At 35.2% G+C, this 17,542-nt stretch overlaps 1 protein-coding gene and 1 non-coding gene across 2 annotated transcripts in view; one reads left to right on the plus strand and one right to left on the minus strand.

Annotated features, from left to right (window-relative positions):
- Positions 1 to 17,542, minus strand: part of CCDC73 (coiled-coil domain containing 73) — a 256,081-nt gene that overhangs the window by 111,755 nt on the left and 126,784 nt on the right. The window lies entirely within an intron of this gene.
- Positions 1,935 to 2,038, plus strand: LOC141572512 (U6 spliceosomal RNA). Its single transcript, XR_012497841.1, has one exon. It is a non-coding gene; the product is annotated as a U6 spliceosomal RNA (small nuclear RNA).

Raw genomic sequence — 17,542 nt, forward strand, 5'->3', positions numbered from 1 at the left:
AACACTCATTTTTGGAAAGTCCTCTTTTCTTCTTATGATGTAGCAAACTAATTGGACCCAAGATAATAATGGTGTTTAACTCATGTGGCCATATGTGAACTTCCTAATATGTGTATAATCTATGATATACAATCAGGAAACCAGTTAAAGGAGGTTAAGAATGTAAGTTTATTTCAGTTGCTGATTGTAGCTATTTAGGTCAAGTCAAACAGCTTAAAATAACACTTTGATATCTATCAGTTTGTGTTAACACAGAGTAGAAACAGGAAAAAGCGTGAAGAAAAAACTGGTCTTCCAAGTAGATTCCTTCCAGACAGCCTCCCGAGGTGCAAACCACAGAGCCAGCCATAAAGGCAAAACGGCCAGGGCATCTTCTGATGAACAGTGGAGCCAGGGTAGTATGAGAAAGAAAGTAGGCACAACAGGGAATTCTGATTTGATAGGTCTAATTGGGGCCCCACGCAGGCAAAATCTGAAAAGGCCTCCATTTGATACAGTTCATAACCCTTGTTAACATGTAAATAAAGAAGAATCACTGGATCTCTGAAGACATTCTAAAATTCAAAAGTAAGAAACCACTTAGAAAAGGAGTCAACAAATTTTTTCTGTAAAGGGACACATGGTGAATATCTTGGGGTTTGCAGGCCATACAGTCTGCAGCAACTATACAGAGTTGCATTGTAGCAGGAAAACAGCTACTGTAGCCCTTACCGTGCAAAAGCAACCAGGGACGTTATGTAAATGAAGGGGGTCGCTGTATTACAATACAACTTGATTTATAAAAGCAGGCAAAGCCGGTCAGGTGGCTCAGGCTGTTAGAGCTCCATTCTCCTAACTCCGAAGGCTGCCGGTTCGATTCCCCCATGGGCCAGTGGGCTCTCAACCACAAGGTTGTTGGTTCAACTCGAGTCCCCCAAGGGATGGATGGTGGGCAGCGCCCCTGCAACTAAGATTGAACATGGCACCTTGAACTGAGCTGCCGCTGAGCTCCCAGATAGCTCAGTTGTTTGGAGTGTGTCCTCTCAACCACAAGGTTGACGGTCCCGCAAGGGATGGTGGGCTGTGCCCCCTGCAACTAGAAAACGGCAACTGGACCTGGAGCTGAGCTGTGCCCTCCACAACTAAGACTAAAAGGACAAAAACTTGACTTGGAAAAAAGGCCTGGAAGTACGCACTGTTCCCCAATAAAGTCCTGTTCCCCTTCACCAATAAAATCTTTTAAAAAAATAAATAAATAAAAGCAGGCATCTGAGAGCTGCAGTTTGCCCACCCCTAGACAATCAGAGCCTAGAGGCTCTCTCTAAAATAAATTCACTACAAAAACAAGACAAAAGTTTAGAAAATTTTCTGACTCTTATTGCCAGTAAGATCCAAGGATAAATTGCATTTATGAGAACAAAATAAACACTCATAAAAATGAAACAATTTGAGAATAGAGAAGATTGGAATTAAAATATTATCAAATTTAAAATTGCACTGAAGACAATACACAACAAAGGTGGAAGCAGAGTTAGTCAAGCAGGAGGCAAACTTAGAAATTTAACCACAATAAAGAGATAAAGGATAAAGAAAAGAAGAAAAATAGAGAATAAGGAACAGATACACAGAAGAAAGAGGCGTTAATAAGAATTTCTAAAAGGGAAAATAACTTATGGAAAAGAAAGACTAATCAGTTAAATGAAAAAAAATCTTTCTGAGTTTATAATTTAGCATGAGTGGGGCCTCAGGCACATATCAGATGAAACAAGACAGTCCATGTGTTGATAATTGTTGAAGTTGAGTGATGACTACTATTCTTTCTACATTTGTAAGATGAGAACTATTTTTTCTATTTTTGTAAATTTCTATAAGAAACAGAATTTTAAGTTATTATGAGTTTCTCATAATTATGATAGAATACATGTTAATGTTTTAAGTTATCAAAATAAAGCACAGTGCTTGCTTCAACATCACACATACAAAAACTGGAATGATACAGAGATTAGCATGGGCCCTGCACAAGGGTGACACACAAATTCATGACGCGTTTTGTGCTTTTAAATATTAATAATAAAAAAATTAAATAAAGCACAAATAAGAAATCAAACCTTTCATCCCACTACCCAGATATTACCTCTATCAGTATTTTCATTATTTGTCCTTCTAGTACTCTTTCTCTAATCACAGATATATTTATAAAATTGAGATCATTTTACACATACTGCATCTTCCTCTTCCTTGTTGCTTGATAGCATTTATAGATTGAAGTATTTTCAATCTATAATTCCATTATTTTTTTAAAGATACTGGGGAAGGGGAACAGGACTTTATTGGGGAACAGTGTGTACTTCCAGGCCTTTTTTTCCAAGTCAAGTTGTTGTCCTTTCAATCTTAGTTGGGGAGGGTGCCATTCAGCTTCAAGTTGTTGTCCTTTCAGTCTTAGTTGTGGAGGGCGCAGCTCAGCTCCAGGTCCAGTTGCCATTTCTAGTTTCAGGGGGCACAGCCCACCATCCCTTGCGGGAGTCGAACCATCAACCTTGTGGTTGAGAGGACGCACTCCCACCAACTGAGCCATCCGGGAGCTCAGCGGCAGCTCAGCTCAAGGTGCTGTGTTCAATCTTAGTTGCAGGGTGCAGAGCCCACCATCCCTTGCGGGACTCGAGGGATTAAACTGGCAACCTTGTGATTGAGAGCCCACTGGCACATGTGGGAATCAAACCGGCAGCCTTCAGAGTTAGGAGCATGGAGCTCTAACCGCCTGAGCCACCGGGCTGGCCCTATAATTCCATTTTAATGTCATTAAGTCCAGTAAAAAATATGTGTTTGACCCATTATCCTAAAGGCCGTACACAAAGGCTTATGATGATTTTGCAGCAAGACTTCAATTAATATGGCTGAGAAATATTTAATTATAATGCAAAACTTAAACATCCTAAGTATACAAGGACAATTCAGTAATTAAAATATATAATGGTGCCTTCAACAGAAATAAGATTAAGGAAATCTGTACCCTTGTGTGCAAGCAAGTGAAATCAACCCTGGCTAACTTAACATACTCAGAGAGAAATTTATTGGAAGGGTATTGGGCAGCTCACAAAATCAATGAGAAGCCTGGAGGAGGAGAATCAGGAAATGAGCAGAAGCTAAGGAAGCCTGAGCAGCAGGAGTCACAACCCAAACAATGCCAAAAGAACAGCCTGGGTAGGACGCTGGCATAGGACATGACTAACATCAGATACTCAACACCATTGCACATGATTGCTGCCTTTACTACCATTTACTTGCTACATTGTTTCTGCAGCTGCGTGTTACTCTCTCAAGATTCAGGGCCCTGAGACCGAGTGTCCAAATCCTGGAGCCTAGAGAAGGTGCCCTTACCCTGGCTGCCCCAAGCTAGGGAAAGGGAAGATCACCCCTCTTTTATTGGGAGGCAGGCCCCTGCATCCCACTAGGGTTGTACTCAATAGGGAATTTCCCCTAAATAGAAAGGGGTAGGGGAGGAATATGTACCTACTATATATATATATATATATGTATATATAATATGTGTGATAGAGATCTAGTCTTAACATTTATGGCAAAACCTTACTATATGATCATGACCTAATCCTTAACCATTAATATTCTCCTCTAAATTATTAGAATAATATTTGCTCTTACTAGCTTCATTGATATATTGTAAAGGTAAATGATTTAATATCTGCTAACTACACTGAACACCTTAGGAAAAGAATGCATTATAAATACAAGTTATTTTAATCAAGGAAACTATAATTAGTAAAGATCATAATAATATCTGCTGTGCTTCAGACATAGACGACACTCAGTAAATGGTATTAAGTCAAAGATACTGGAAACTGTCTGCAAGTATTCTGCTGTACCTATAGTACTATATATAAACTTAATTATTAAAACTGCATTAATTTTGAGTTAACTTTTTAACTTTGTTCATATAAAATACAGTTCCAGAGCTTGGAGTTGGAGAGGGGAAGAAAGATGCATAGACTGTTCAGTTGGTTGGATCTGTTACATTAATTTCACAATCTGTGAAGGAGTGTATTGCCCCTTGAATGGTAATGGAAAATTAGTTTCCTTATTTCTTCATTAAGACTGTGGGAGGAAAATTAATACTCTCTTTGGCTTTTCCAAATTAATAGAATATATCTTTATTAAAATGATAAATGTACATGCCTACTTTCTTTTTGGTTGAGAGGCTCTCTAACTCATAGAATAACTGAACTTAAAGCTGAGCTTTAGAAATCATCTTGTTAAGGAAACTGAGACTCAGTGAGACTGAATTAGTTACCCAAGGTCACACAATAAATTAGGAACAGAGCAAAACTAGAAACTTGGGTCTCTGACTCTTAACCAGTGCTCTTTCAAATTCATCACACCATTTTTTAAAGGGGAAAAAAAGGAAATTCATTTATTATATTTTTCATAGTGTTAAAGTGTGTTATGTTTTTTATTCCTATGCCCTAAGGTGCAGTAATCCCTAATGCAAAATAATGATAAAAAATTTGTACCTTTTACCACTTTTCTCTTTGTGAGGTTCAGGTGGAAAGAAACAGAACCCCTATTTTAGAAAAGGTCAACCAGGGGCAAAACTGTGAAGCTGAGTCTTTCTCTAATCCCCCCCCCACCCCATTTTATATTTTAACACAAGCCCATTTTCCCAATTAACTCATTCTTCACCTCACTCACTTTCTTCATGAAAACGCTGAGATTTTATTTTACTATTGCATACATAAACAGTATGTCAAACACACACACACACACACACACACACACACACACACACACACACACACACTCTCCTGGGTGTATCCTCCACCTATTTTAGGAAATAAAACATACCATTGGTATACCACATCTTCCTCCTTCCTTGATTGCATCTCGTCTCCCATGCTCAGAAGTAACTAACCACTTTCCTGTCATTTCTTTCTTTTCTATCATTTCTTCCCTTTTCTTTATAGCTTTTCTATATGCGAATGTACCCCTAATCAATACATTGTTTAGTTTGTGCATGCTTTCAAACTTTCTATAACTGGCATAAACACAAATATATTCCTATAACTTTCTTTTTTCACTCAACATTTCATGTGTTAAAAAGTGTTATACGTTGCCTTCATGTATTTGTTTTCAGCGCTGCTGTGTTGCATGTCATTAGATGAATACACCAAAATGTATTTATCCATTCTTCTGTTGATAGCCAACCCATTTATTTTTATTTTTACTTTTATTTTTGTTTTGCTATTACAAACAATACTGCCAAGAATATTCTTGTACCTATATCTTGTTGCATGCGGACAAGAGTACTCCAGCAGTGGAATATCCATGTGATATATCCATACGATGGATATTATTTGGCCATATAAAGAGATAAAGTACTGATACATGCTACACATGGATGAACCATGAAAACATTATGCTCAAGGAAAGAAGCCAGACACAGAGGACTACATATTGTCTGCTTTAATTTATATGAAATGTCCAGAATAGGCAAATCCATTGAGACAAAAAGTAAATTAGTAATTCCCAAAGGCTAGAAAGAGGGAGAATGGGGAGTAACTGCTAATTGTTATGAGGCTCATTTAGGGGTGATAAAAATATTCTGGAACTAAATAGTTGTGACAGTTTCAAAATCTTGTGAAGATACTAAAAACACTGAATTGTACATGCTAAAAGGATGAATTTTATCATAATTTCAAAATTTTGAACATAAAGAAAGCAAGTGTATATGGGGCCATCCTCCAAAGTTAAAATCTGCCAACATAAAACTAATTTTGACTTTGAGACTAAATAAATTCACCCAGAACTAAAAGTGAACATTTATATTTGCATTATTTTCCCATTTCTAGTCATTGCTTTTAACAGTAACACCTTTGATAGCATACATTTAGCAAGACCTATGCTTCCAGGTGGGATGGAAAATGTTTTGTAACATCTCTTTGCTTATTAAAAGACTGTGACTTGTTTTTGCCTTGTGTTGGTCTGATATTTTTCTTCACTAGTATTTCTAAAAAGGAGATCGCCTCTGTGTTTCCTCCAGGTTCCTGTTTAGGTTCTCCCTCAAACCTAGTGCCTTTGTTCTGAATGCCATCCTCTCCCCCTGCCCCCCAAACCCCAGGGGTCTCCTTTCCAGCCTCATCTCCTTAAAATCACAGGGACCTATCACCTAAGGCTGCAGCCCTCAAACAATCCAGCCCTCTTAGGTCGCTGTGCCTTTACACATCCTTTGCTCTCTTCTTCTTAAGTGATAGTAGCAATGAATATGAAAAGGAGTTGATGGATATATTTGGGCAGAGGCAGTACTAAATGGACTTGCTAACGAATCAGATATGGGGTAGGAAAGAAGGAAAGAATTAAGGATGCCTGCAAGTTTCTGACTTCAGTAACTTTTCAGCTGGTACTGCCATTTTCCAAGTTTGGGAAGACCAGGGTGGGGAAGGACCAGATTGAACATGGTAAGTTTGAGCTGTCTATGAGACATCAAGTGGAGATATCAAGTATGGATATGTCAGTCTGGAGTGAGCTAATCCGTGTCTAGAACACAGAGGAAAAATTTGTGCTAGAAATACAAACCTGGGAGTCGTTAGCACACAGGTAATATTTAAAACAATGGAAATAAACACAGTCACCTAGGGAGGGTATGTTTCCAAAGAATGTTCAATAAGGTTGTACCACAATTTATTTAACAAATCCTTCCCCCACTCCTTTTTTAAAAATGTGTTTCCAATGTTTCACGTTACTCGTGAGTAATTTGTATATCTCCCACAAATATTTACAATTTTTTTCTAATAAAAAACAGCTTCCAAGAAAAAGGCCTACGGTGAATAGACTTTGATTCTCAAAGCCAAGTAGGTAAAGAAACTCTGAACAGTAAAAGAGAGAAGAGGAGAGGGAGCAGGGCTAAGTGCTGTGCAGGGAAGGGTAGGAGAGATGAGGAGCCCTCCTCAGAATTGTGGAGAAAGCCGACATGTCTAAGAGGGAATTTATCAAGTTTGCTGAGTGCTTTTCAATTTTTAAAAAGCCTCTCTTCCATTTCCCCTACCTAATCTTTAGTAAATTCAACTCTGCTAACTAAATGATTTTCATGCAGTGAGTTCTCTACAGTGACTTAAATGCCAGTTCGTGACTCAGGTAGGCTAGTGACAAGAACAGAAACTGCACAGACAGAAACTGGGATACATTTTTTTTTTTTTAATGTCAATGCAATAAACATCTTTGGAGCTACGTCTTTACATACTCACATGTTCAGGATTACTTGGCATAAATTTCTTGACTCTGGATTAAAAAGAATGGACCATTTTAAAAGGCTTTTTATACATATTGCAAATTACCCCCCAGAAAAGTTGAACTAATGCATCACCAGCAGAGTATTAGAGTGTTTATTTCTTCACACCTACACTTTAATCTTTATCAAATTAATGGGGGAAAAAACATGGCTTTATCACCACCTGCTAATTTTTTTTTTACCATCACCCTAAATGATCTCCTTGTTTTTAATCTTTCTTTATATCAGTTGATTCTGTGTGCTACTACCAAACTAATCTTAATGTAGGGTTTCTATGACACTATCCCCCTGTTCAAATATCTGCAATGGCTCCTATCTACTGAATGAACTCTTCAATCTGGCATTTAAGACACCTAGCAATATGGCCTCATCACATATTTCCAATCTTATTTTAGCCTCGTCTTTCCTACACTATGATCCAGTCAAAATCATATAGTCATTTCTTGGGAACATGACCCATAATTTCTCATCTCTATGTCGTAATAGTCCAGTGATGAAAATTCATGCCATGAACGTCCCTTCCCTTGCCCATAGCAGATATTGCTAATTAATCATAATACACTTTCCCACCGAGCTGGGATACAATGTCTCAACACAGTGCTACAGACAACTACTACCAAAGAACTGGAATTGGCACTTGAGCAGAAACTAATTTGCCATCCCTGAAATAGTCCTTTCACCTAGTTGGCCTTCACCCCAGCTCCTCTTCTTGATTTTGTTCCATTAATTAAGGTTCACTTCAAATGTTCCCTCTTCTAGAAAGCTTTTCCTGCTTCCACTCTCCACCTCCAATTCTCTAAGCACATTACACAGCTCTTATACTTCTTACTTTATTTCGACTTGTTTTGTTACTTGTGTGCTGTCTTCCATCCTTTTTGAACCATATGTGTCTAAGGCAATAAGAGTAGTAAAGAGTTCAGATCCTGCAACCGGACTGCCTTAGTTTTAATCCTGGATCTATCCCAAGTAGCTGTGAGCGCTTGAGCAAGTTTAATATCGTTGAGTTGCAGTGCCCTCATCTGTAAAATGGTCATAATAATCGGACCTACCACGGAAAGGTGTCAAGATTCAATGAGAAAATCTAAGTCAAATGCTTAGCTAAGTGCCACACACATATTAAGCCTTTAGAAATGTTACATATTTCTTAAAGACTTAAACTTAGAGTTACCATATGACAGCATTCCACTCCTAGGTGTAAACCCAAGGGAAATAGAAACGTGTTCACACAAAAACTTATACATAAATGGTCACAGCAGCATTATTCATAATAGTCAAAAAATGGAAGGAGCCCAAATTCTATCAACTGATGAATAAAATGTGGTGTATCCACACAATGGAATGTTATTCAGCCACAGAAATGAATGAAGCGTTGATTCATGCTACAACATGGATGAACCTTGAAAACATTATGCTAAGTGAAAGAAGTCAGTCACAAAAGATCATGTATTGTAATGTTTCCATTTACATGAATTGTCCAGAATATGAAAATCCATAATGACAAAAGTATATCAGTGGTTTCCAGGGGTAAGAAGGAGGGGGAATGGGAAATGATTGACTAGGGCAAATAGAGCTTCTTTTTGGAGTGACGAAATGTTGTAGAATTAGCTAGTTGTGGTGGTTGCACAATATTGTAAATATACTAAAACCCACTGAACTGTATACTTAAAAATAGTTAAAATGATGAATTTATGTTATGTGAATTTTATCTCAGTAAAAAAATCTTATTTATGTTACTATTCGTCTTTGTATCCCCTACAGGGAGCTATCATTAAGAAACTGACTTTTTTTAAGGGAAAGATATTTAATATGGCCTTAAATGCAAAAGTGAAATGGTTCGAGTAACTTCTATAAATTGTAGTGATTACAATTTGCATGAAAAACAAACCATAGATAAATGGTAATTTATTGTTCTGTAGACATTCCAAGAATAGACAGATTAGGCCCAAATAAAACAAAACAGTTCCAGCTCTCTTGGGATTACACTTGGCTAAAATAAACTCCAGCAAAAAATACTCATAGGGAACTCAAAAAAAAAAAAAAAAAAAACTACAAACTACAAATACCCATTAAGTATGCAGGGAAAAAAAGCTAATTGAAAAAATGAGGTATTTTTAAACCATTTTTTTGAATGTTACTATCCACTGTTGACAAGGAGAAATTATGGTCTTGCTGGTCATTTTCCATTATATGTAGGTGGGCATGTACATTTATAACCCTTTCTGGAGTTAATCTGACAACATGTATAATGCATACATATATTTATGGCCAGAAAAAGGCCTGGAATGATGCACTCCAAGAGGTATACTTAGAAGGAGAATTAGACATTTTTCTTCCTTGTCCTTATCCCCTAAAATTTTATACAACAAACATAAGTATTGCTTTGGTAATAGAAAATAATAAAAGTATTTCTTAACTTTTTGAAAAGTCTTGGGGGTAAGGGTAACCAGTTCACTTTATTGAAGTCAGCTTGTTAATTTTTAAAAAACTTTTATGAATAAACTAGAACTTTATTGAGCTTGTTAGTGGTACACCTAGAAAATGGTAAGTAGGTAAAACGAGGAGACATTAGTTCAGCAACTAAAGAATGTTTGATGAGATAATGATCATGAGAATGATTCATGAGATATTATCTTTACAAATCAGCAATACAAAAATGCAATAGGTAGATTTAAAAAAAGATTAGGCAATAATCTCTTGTAATATAAAGAACAGAATCCCACTTATTGAATTGCTAAAATGCATTCTAAAATGGTTATTTCAATAGTGAACACAGAATGAATGCCTTTTTTACCACCCCTTCTCAGTACTGCATGTGGCAAGCAAAAAATGAATCTCATTTTACTTTTCATTTCTGATTATTAGTGAACATTTTCTAAGATTTATTTATTATTATCTATTCGTATTTCCTCTTTTGTGAGTTGTCTTTTCATGTGTTATATCTGTTTTTATTTTTTAATCGTCTTTTTCTTGTTGATTTGTTATGGTATTTTAAAGTAAAGATCTTAATTTCTTATCTAGCATGTGTTTCAGATATTTATCCCAGTTTGTCATTTGCCTTTAAATTTTAGTGTCTTATAATGTCTAAAAATGTTTAATTTTTATGAAGTCAAATATATCAATCTTTCCTTTAGCATTTTTCCTTAAATTTTATTATCAGAGAATCCTCATTCACTCTAGGAGAAGATATTATCCACCTGTATTTTCTTCTAATTATTTTGTGGGGTCATTTTTCATTTTATTCTTAAAGCCATCTGAAGTTTATTTTACCTGTATTTTCTTCTAATTATTTTATGGGGTCATTTTTCATTTTATTCTTAAAGCCATCTGAAGTTTATTTTGGAATAAGATGTGAGAAAGGCAACTTGCTCTTAAAAACACATTTGTAAAACATGCATCACAGCATAGTTTGTGCAAAGAAAATATTTGCAATATTACACGTGTCCAAGGAGTCATCACTTAATATAACACAATTTCTTATGACATAAGCATTTAAACAGTCCTTCAGAGTTCACTAAAAAAGGATTGGGCTATGTGGAAATTTATTTTAACAGCTTTCTTTTGGAAAAGGTGTCTTTTTACTAATTAGCTTCTATGTTATTTGGATATTTTACAAAGGATATGTATTGCTTAGCTATTAAATAATTGTAAATTTATCTTTAAAAAAAAGAAAGATACAGTATGTCTTTCATTGCATGAGATGTTGCATGAGATGTTGATGCCACATGTCAGCATCACATGTTGAACTCACCTTTTCATGACTGAAAGAGAACAAAAGAAACTCTTAATAATTCAAAGGATGTGAATCATAAGTGCGATGACTAAATGATTAAGAGAATTCTAATGCCAATGGGGTGAAGGGGAAATTGTATCAGGTAGAAACCAGAAATCCTAGTTTCAATGCTCCCCCTGATTCACTTACCACATTTCCTTATATACATTTTTTAAAATTCTGTACCTGTTTGTCAATGCGTTAAACAAAGTTCTTAGTGGTTAGGAAAGATGGGCTTATGAGTTAACATATTAAAATATTAAAAGCATCTTGAACTAGAAATCTTCATGGACAGGATCAGCAATTCTAGTTTATCAGCAACTCAGGAAACTTAAAATGTTTTCACAATAAATCTGCTCTCCAAGGCTCAGCTGTTACTTCGGTGTGCATAAATTCTCAAAAGCCCATTGAAGGTAGTAGGATACCAGAGGTGAATGTTTTGGGGATAAAAGATATTTCATATTAATGCTAATAAGACTGGAATAATAATGTATTTTAAGAAACCTAAACTTCCTTTCAATTTCTGCTATTTTTGAACAAGCTATTTCTCTTTTAACGTATTTCAGCTTTTTGAGATGCTAACTGCATACATGTACACAAATGCTCACTAAAAGGTGCATGAGCCATAAATTTATTTTTGCTAACATTCACACAAATATGTATAAAATAACATCAATGTGGGTAATCATATGCTTTCTGAACAATGCTATTTTCTAAAATAACAACTCTGAAGAAATAAGAAGGAATAAAAGGAATAAAATAGAATTGGAAATGGAAAAGAGAACATATGAATGAAAATGGAAGAGAACAAAACATTGCTTCAATATTTTTAAAATTTTAGCTTTTATCCTCAGAATTTAGGAATATGGGCACATTGATCTGTCTTTTCTCTTTAAGAAGAAGAATATTTTTTCTTTCTTTTGAGGAACAAATATGCTATTGAAGCAAAGGGAGAGCTAAAACTGGGAAAATTATAGTAAAAATACTGTGTGTGTGTCTGTATGTGTGTAATATATATATATACACATTTATATAATAAATATATACACATATATATACATATAATATATATATTATAAAATCTAAGAAAAAGACAGCAAAGTTGGAAAAAATAAAATGAGTCCTGATTACAGAAAAAAATTCTGCAGTAATGTCCCCTGATAACACAAGAATGAAAAGTGTAAATCAAGTTATCAGAGTAGAGAAGCCAATGAAGGTAAATCAAAAATGTTTTATTATCTCTTTTGCTGCATAGAAAATTACATTAATTTCCCATCTTGAATAATTGTTGGTGAACAAATTAAACAATACATAATTTGTGTATACACACAAATTCTAAAATTTATATTTTGATGTGAATGATTTTTTTTTAACTAAATTTATTGAGGTAACATTTGTTAATAACATTATATAAATTTTATGTACACAACATTATTATTCAACATCTATATACTCTATTGCATGCTCAGCACTCAAAGTCCAGTTTCCTTCTGTTACCTTATATTTGACCCCTTTCACCCAATTCATCCTCTCTCCACTCCCCTTCCCCTCTGATAACCACCATTCTGTTGTCTGTATCTGAGTTTGTTTTTGTTAGCTCATTTATTGCTTTTTGTTTTATAAGGTTTTTGTCCTTTTCCATCTGACTTCTTTCACTGAGCACAATACTCTCCAGATCCATCCATGTTGTCAAAAATGGCAATATTTCATCTTTTTTTTGTCTGAGTACTATTCCATTGTATATATGTACTACATCCTCTTTATTCAGTCATCCAACAATGGATACTTAGGTTGTTTTCATGTCTTGGCTATTATAAATAGTTCTTCTGAACATAGGAATACATATATCTTTATGAATAAGTGTTTTTGAAATTTTGGGATACCCTGTTAAAAAAAAACTAATATAAACAGAGCCATTTTAAAATGTAGTTGGAGGTGTCACAACAGAGGAACTGCCTTGCACATCTTACATCTCAAACCTTTGGAAAATTAAAACAGAAAAAAATAGTCTTTAGATTGGGCTTAAAGTAACATTGTGTCCCACAGAACTGTTTGCAAAGATAACAAGAAGAAAGCAGATATTATGACTATGGGCTGATGGCTACCAGGCAGAAAATTAAAAACATTGTTTAGAATGAATATCACTATGTTAGTTTATCTGATCAGTAGGAAGGCCTTTCTTCTATTCCATTTCATTCTTGAATTCACACAGGTAAGTGGGTGGTATGTGCTCAAACTCAAAGATGCATTATCACATTAATCCAAATCCATTAATCTCACTGCTCTGATATTTTCCTATTTCTTTTGAAGTGAAATGATTCTTTACAACCTGCAATTGTTCCTTTTCCCTTTCTCATAAATATCTCTTGCCTTTGTCTCCTAATAGGAACACTATTTGGGCTTCTGCCTGAATCAGTGCTTCCCAAATAGCTATTCTTCTTGATCTCAAATAAATGCTTGTTGCCTCTTACTTTGAAAGGCCTTTTATTTTCAGGTTAACAACCCAGAACAACGACTGCTGGGTCATATGGTAAGATTTTCTTTTCAAGAACATAAATTACATAAAAGCAAGTAATCCAAGACTATCCATATAGGGAAGAGTAATGAGATACTCACTTAAATAGACCCTTCTGCACACTTCCATTATTAAGGATTGTCAAAGAACTGTAGAATTTTAGCACAGGAAGGAATCTTAGAGTTCATTCAGACCAAAGCTCATTGTCTCAGAAAAGGCAGATAGAGCTCAGAGAAATGATTTGTTCAAAGTCATCTAGCTAGAGAGAAGCAAACTCAAGGACTAGAACTTATTCATTCTTTTGTTCACTTAGCAGACAGGAAATCCTGCGATGTGCCAGTTGAGATACAAAGACTGGTAAATTTTGTTTCTGGCTCTCAGGAACTGTCAATTTGGCAGTGTTGAAGATTGGTAAAGAACAGTCATAAATTTTACTAAGCCATTAGCATACATCAGTGAACTAAATAATGCTTTAAAACCTGCATTTTGTATTTCAAAACTCAGTGTTTAAGAATTCTCATTTGAGAGCTTGAAGCCAGAGTGGTACGTAAAACAACAAAGGTGAATTCTTCACCAAAGAAGGATAAATTCGAGCCTGGTTTGTCGACTTTCTAACAGTTCTTCTATGTAATGTGTGTCTTTAACCATACCAGTAATATCAATACTATGTTGTAATCCTTCTTTCATGCAGAATTAATGAATGCTTCTTAAACACTGTTGACTGTATAGCTAGAAATGCATGATTTGTTGAAATGCCCCGTTCACAATTATGGCTGGGAAGTATGGTTTTGCGACTGATGCCAAATAAACTTATGTATGAAAAAAAAAAAATCTGTGTTTTCTTAGAACATCGTGATTATCTCAACATGGGTTTCCAAAATAGAGACAATAATAATAATAATAATAATAATAATAATGAATGTCAACTATAATTTAATATATATAGTCACAGGATGTGGAATACAGCATAAGGAATAGAGTCAATGGAATTGTAACAACTATACACGATGTCAGAGGGGTAGTAGATTGGGGGCGGGGGGTTATTACTTTGTGAGGGGTGTAAATGTTTAACTAGTACATTGTTTTGTACACCTGAAACTAATTTTTAAAAAAAGTTGGAAACAACTACCAAGGGAAAAAAATAGGTGTGGCAATCATACAGTAAGATTATGATGTAAAAAGGAACCTGAGTCAAAGAATTAATTACAGTTGTAAAAATGCCAAGGTCTGAACAGAGTGAGAGTTTTGTGACCAATGGTAACATAAGTCCCTGTCACAGGACCCTGCGGGCAGCTCAGAACCACACTGATTCAAATTTCTGTGCTCTGTAAGGATTTTAAGGATTATTATTTTTTTAAGCATGACACATAGTTCTTATTACTACAGAGTGACACGAAACCAGATGACATCTCACACTGTTCTTGATTTTATTTGTTTTATATTAACTTAAATGATAGAATTAAATGAGCTCTAATCAAAAGTTCTTTAGAGGACTTTCAGCAAATGTTTACTTTTAACAAAGAATCTTTAACCCCTTTCCCTGTTTTTTGAATCTGAAAATACCTGCATAAGAATATATAATTAACCTTGAACAGTGGGAGTCTTTCATTTTCCACCTGCTGATTTTAGGAGGATGAATCACAATTGCAAGCAATTGATGTTGAAATGTCAAGGCTAAAATGTCACAGAAATATCAAGTTCAGTAATGTTGCATCTCCTGTTCTGAGTAGCCTAATGTTACACTCATCAGTGTGTCTTTAACGAAATGAATGTGATCTTACATTGTAGAGCTTCATGGTGGCAACTGCAACATTTCCTGTCACAGTCCTTGAGTCAGTCCTCATGCCCACACAGTAAAGTGAGTTTCCATTTCATTCTTGAATTCACACAGGTAAGTGGGTGGGAGTGTGCTCAAACTCAAAGAAGCATTATCACATTAATCCAAATCCATTAATCTCAATGATCTGATTTTGTTCTTGTTTCTTTTGAAATTAAATAATTCTTTACATACTGCCCTCCATTGCTTGGTAATAACTCAAAATAAAAGCACTGGAAAGAATCAAGAGCCAGGCTACTGCTTGGCCAATGACTATGCAAGACCCTTTACTTCATACTTCAGCATCCCTCTTTGTAAAATGAGAATCATAATACCTGGCCCAACTCCACAGATTGCCAGAATAAGAGCATTTAAAATGCTTTGGAAGAAAGGCATAAGAATATTGTGATTGTAAAAAAGCAAATAGTACAATAATAAGAAAATGAACACAAGTAAATAGAAAAAATCAGCAATCTTGACAATGTTGTTTCTGGTTACACTCTTTTCTCTTTTCTATCTAATCTCAAAATATCTTGCAGTTCCATAGTGGCTGAAGTTTGTGTGCATACTGCCAAATACTATAATATTTTTTAAGATCCAATATTACAGGGAAACATACAGGTATGTACTTCACCACTGAGAAACAGACTCATTTCTATATCTGCCTCCCTTCTCACACTATAAACTCTGATATTTGATATGAGCACAAAGCCTCATTTGTTTTGGTCCAAATACCCAGATACGTAGGTGGATGCAGTCTACCAAGGAATGTCATTAAAGTTCATATCTGCTGATTCCACATGAGACATCTTACCATTTGCCACTCCCAATATAGTGTGAGGTACTTTTCCTACCTGAAAATAAATTGTTTCCACTCAAAAAACTATATTGAGCACAAACAATCTAAAAGGTGGAGGATGTAAAGATGAATAAGTCGGTTCTTGCCCTTGATAAGAACTTTACAGGCCCACATTCATAGATATCGATTTTAGATTACATTCTTCTCCAAAACAGAGGCTATAGTGATTATTTCTCTATCCTTAGGTCTTAGTGATATAGTTTGGCTACATGAATGAATAAATAGAATAATGGTGGTATTCTAATAAAGGTGTTTCCTGTTATGGGATGTCAACCACAAGAAATCATTTCTAGTCTCTTCGCAGTCTGATCCAAATTGCTTAAGAATAATAAAAGGATTGAAGAGGGAGAGAAGCAGGATCTATCATAGAAACAGGTTAGAGAACAAGGTGGGCAAATGAAAATCAAGGAGGAAGAAACTGGGAGAAAGGAAACAGGAATAGGACTGTCTAGACAAAATCAGTGAAAACAAAATCTTCTGCAGAAGATTTAGGAAGAATTTAGTTGATTCTAAATAATTAGAATAAAATAGACAGCCTTTGTGGGGAGAAAAGAGAATTTGGTGGAAATTGAATTAAAGTTCAGAAGGGGGGAAAAATTGTTTACTCTGGCTTCCAGCAAGTGTCAAGCCACTTTGGCCAAAGCACGCAACCTTAAGTGATGTTCCAAAGAATTGTTAGGCATGTTATTTGGACAAGAAAGGATGAGAACATCACCTGCTAGAGGTCCTCTGTCCACCTGCTGCCTTCATTACTCAGGGCAGCAGTTCTCAAATTCCTCTATCTTGGAAACTTTTTTACACTCGCACATTATCAGGGCCCCAAAGCGCTTTCACTTATGTGAATGATATCTAATGGTACTTCTGTTACATTTAAAACTGAGAAATTTTCAAAGCATTGTTTCAAATCAAGACAACAATGTGTACTTACTTTTTGTTGTGTTCAAGATTTCAAGATAACTATTTATTTGAGAATAATGAGGTGATATGTATCCTGACAGGTATGATCAAAAATAGCTATATGAGTTCAGAAATACTGAAAAGAAACTTTTTATTGATCTCTACAGATCTCTATAAAATATACATATTGATATTTAAATCTACCGTAAAACATACTAAAAACACAAAATTACACATGTAGGCATTCTATTAGTTAGCAGAGTGATGACATCATTACATGTCAAATGTCCTCTGGAAATTTCCAATACACACTCATGAGACACTGAAAATGGAAAAGGCAAATCATGTCTTATTATCTTAATGAAAATAGTTTAAACCTCAGAGATCCTTTCAAAAGATCTTGGAGACGT

Source organism: Rhinolophus sinicus, chromosome 14, assembly GCF_057876585.1.
Source record: "Rhinolophus sinicus isolate RSI-liver-muscle chromosome 14, RSI-T2T, whole genome shotgun sequence".
Classification (NCBI taxonomy): domain Eukaryota; kingdom Metazoa; phylum Chordata; class Mammalia; order Chiroptera; family Rhinolophidae; genus Rhinolophus; species Rhinolophus sinicus.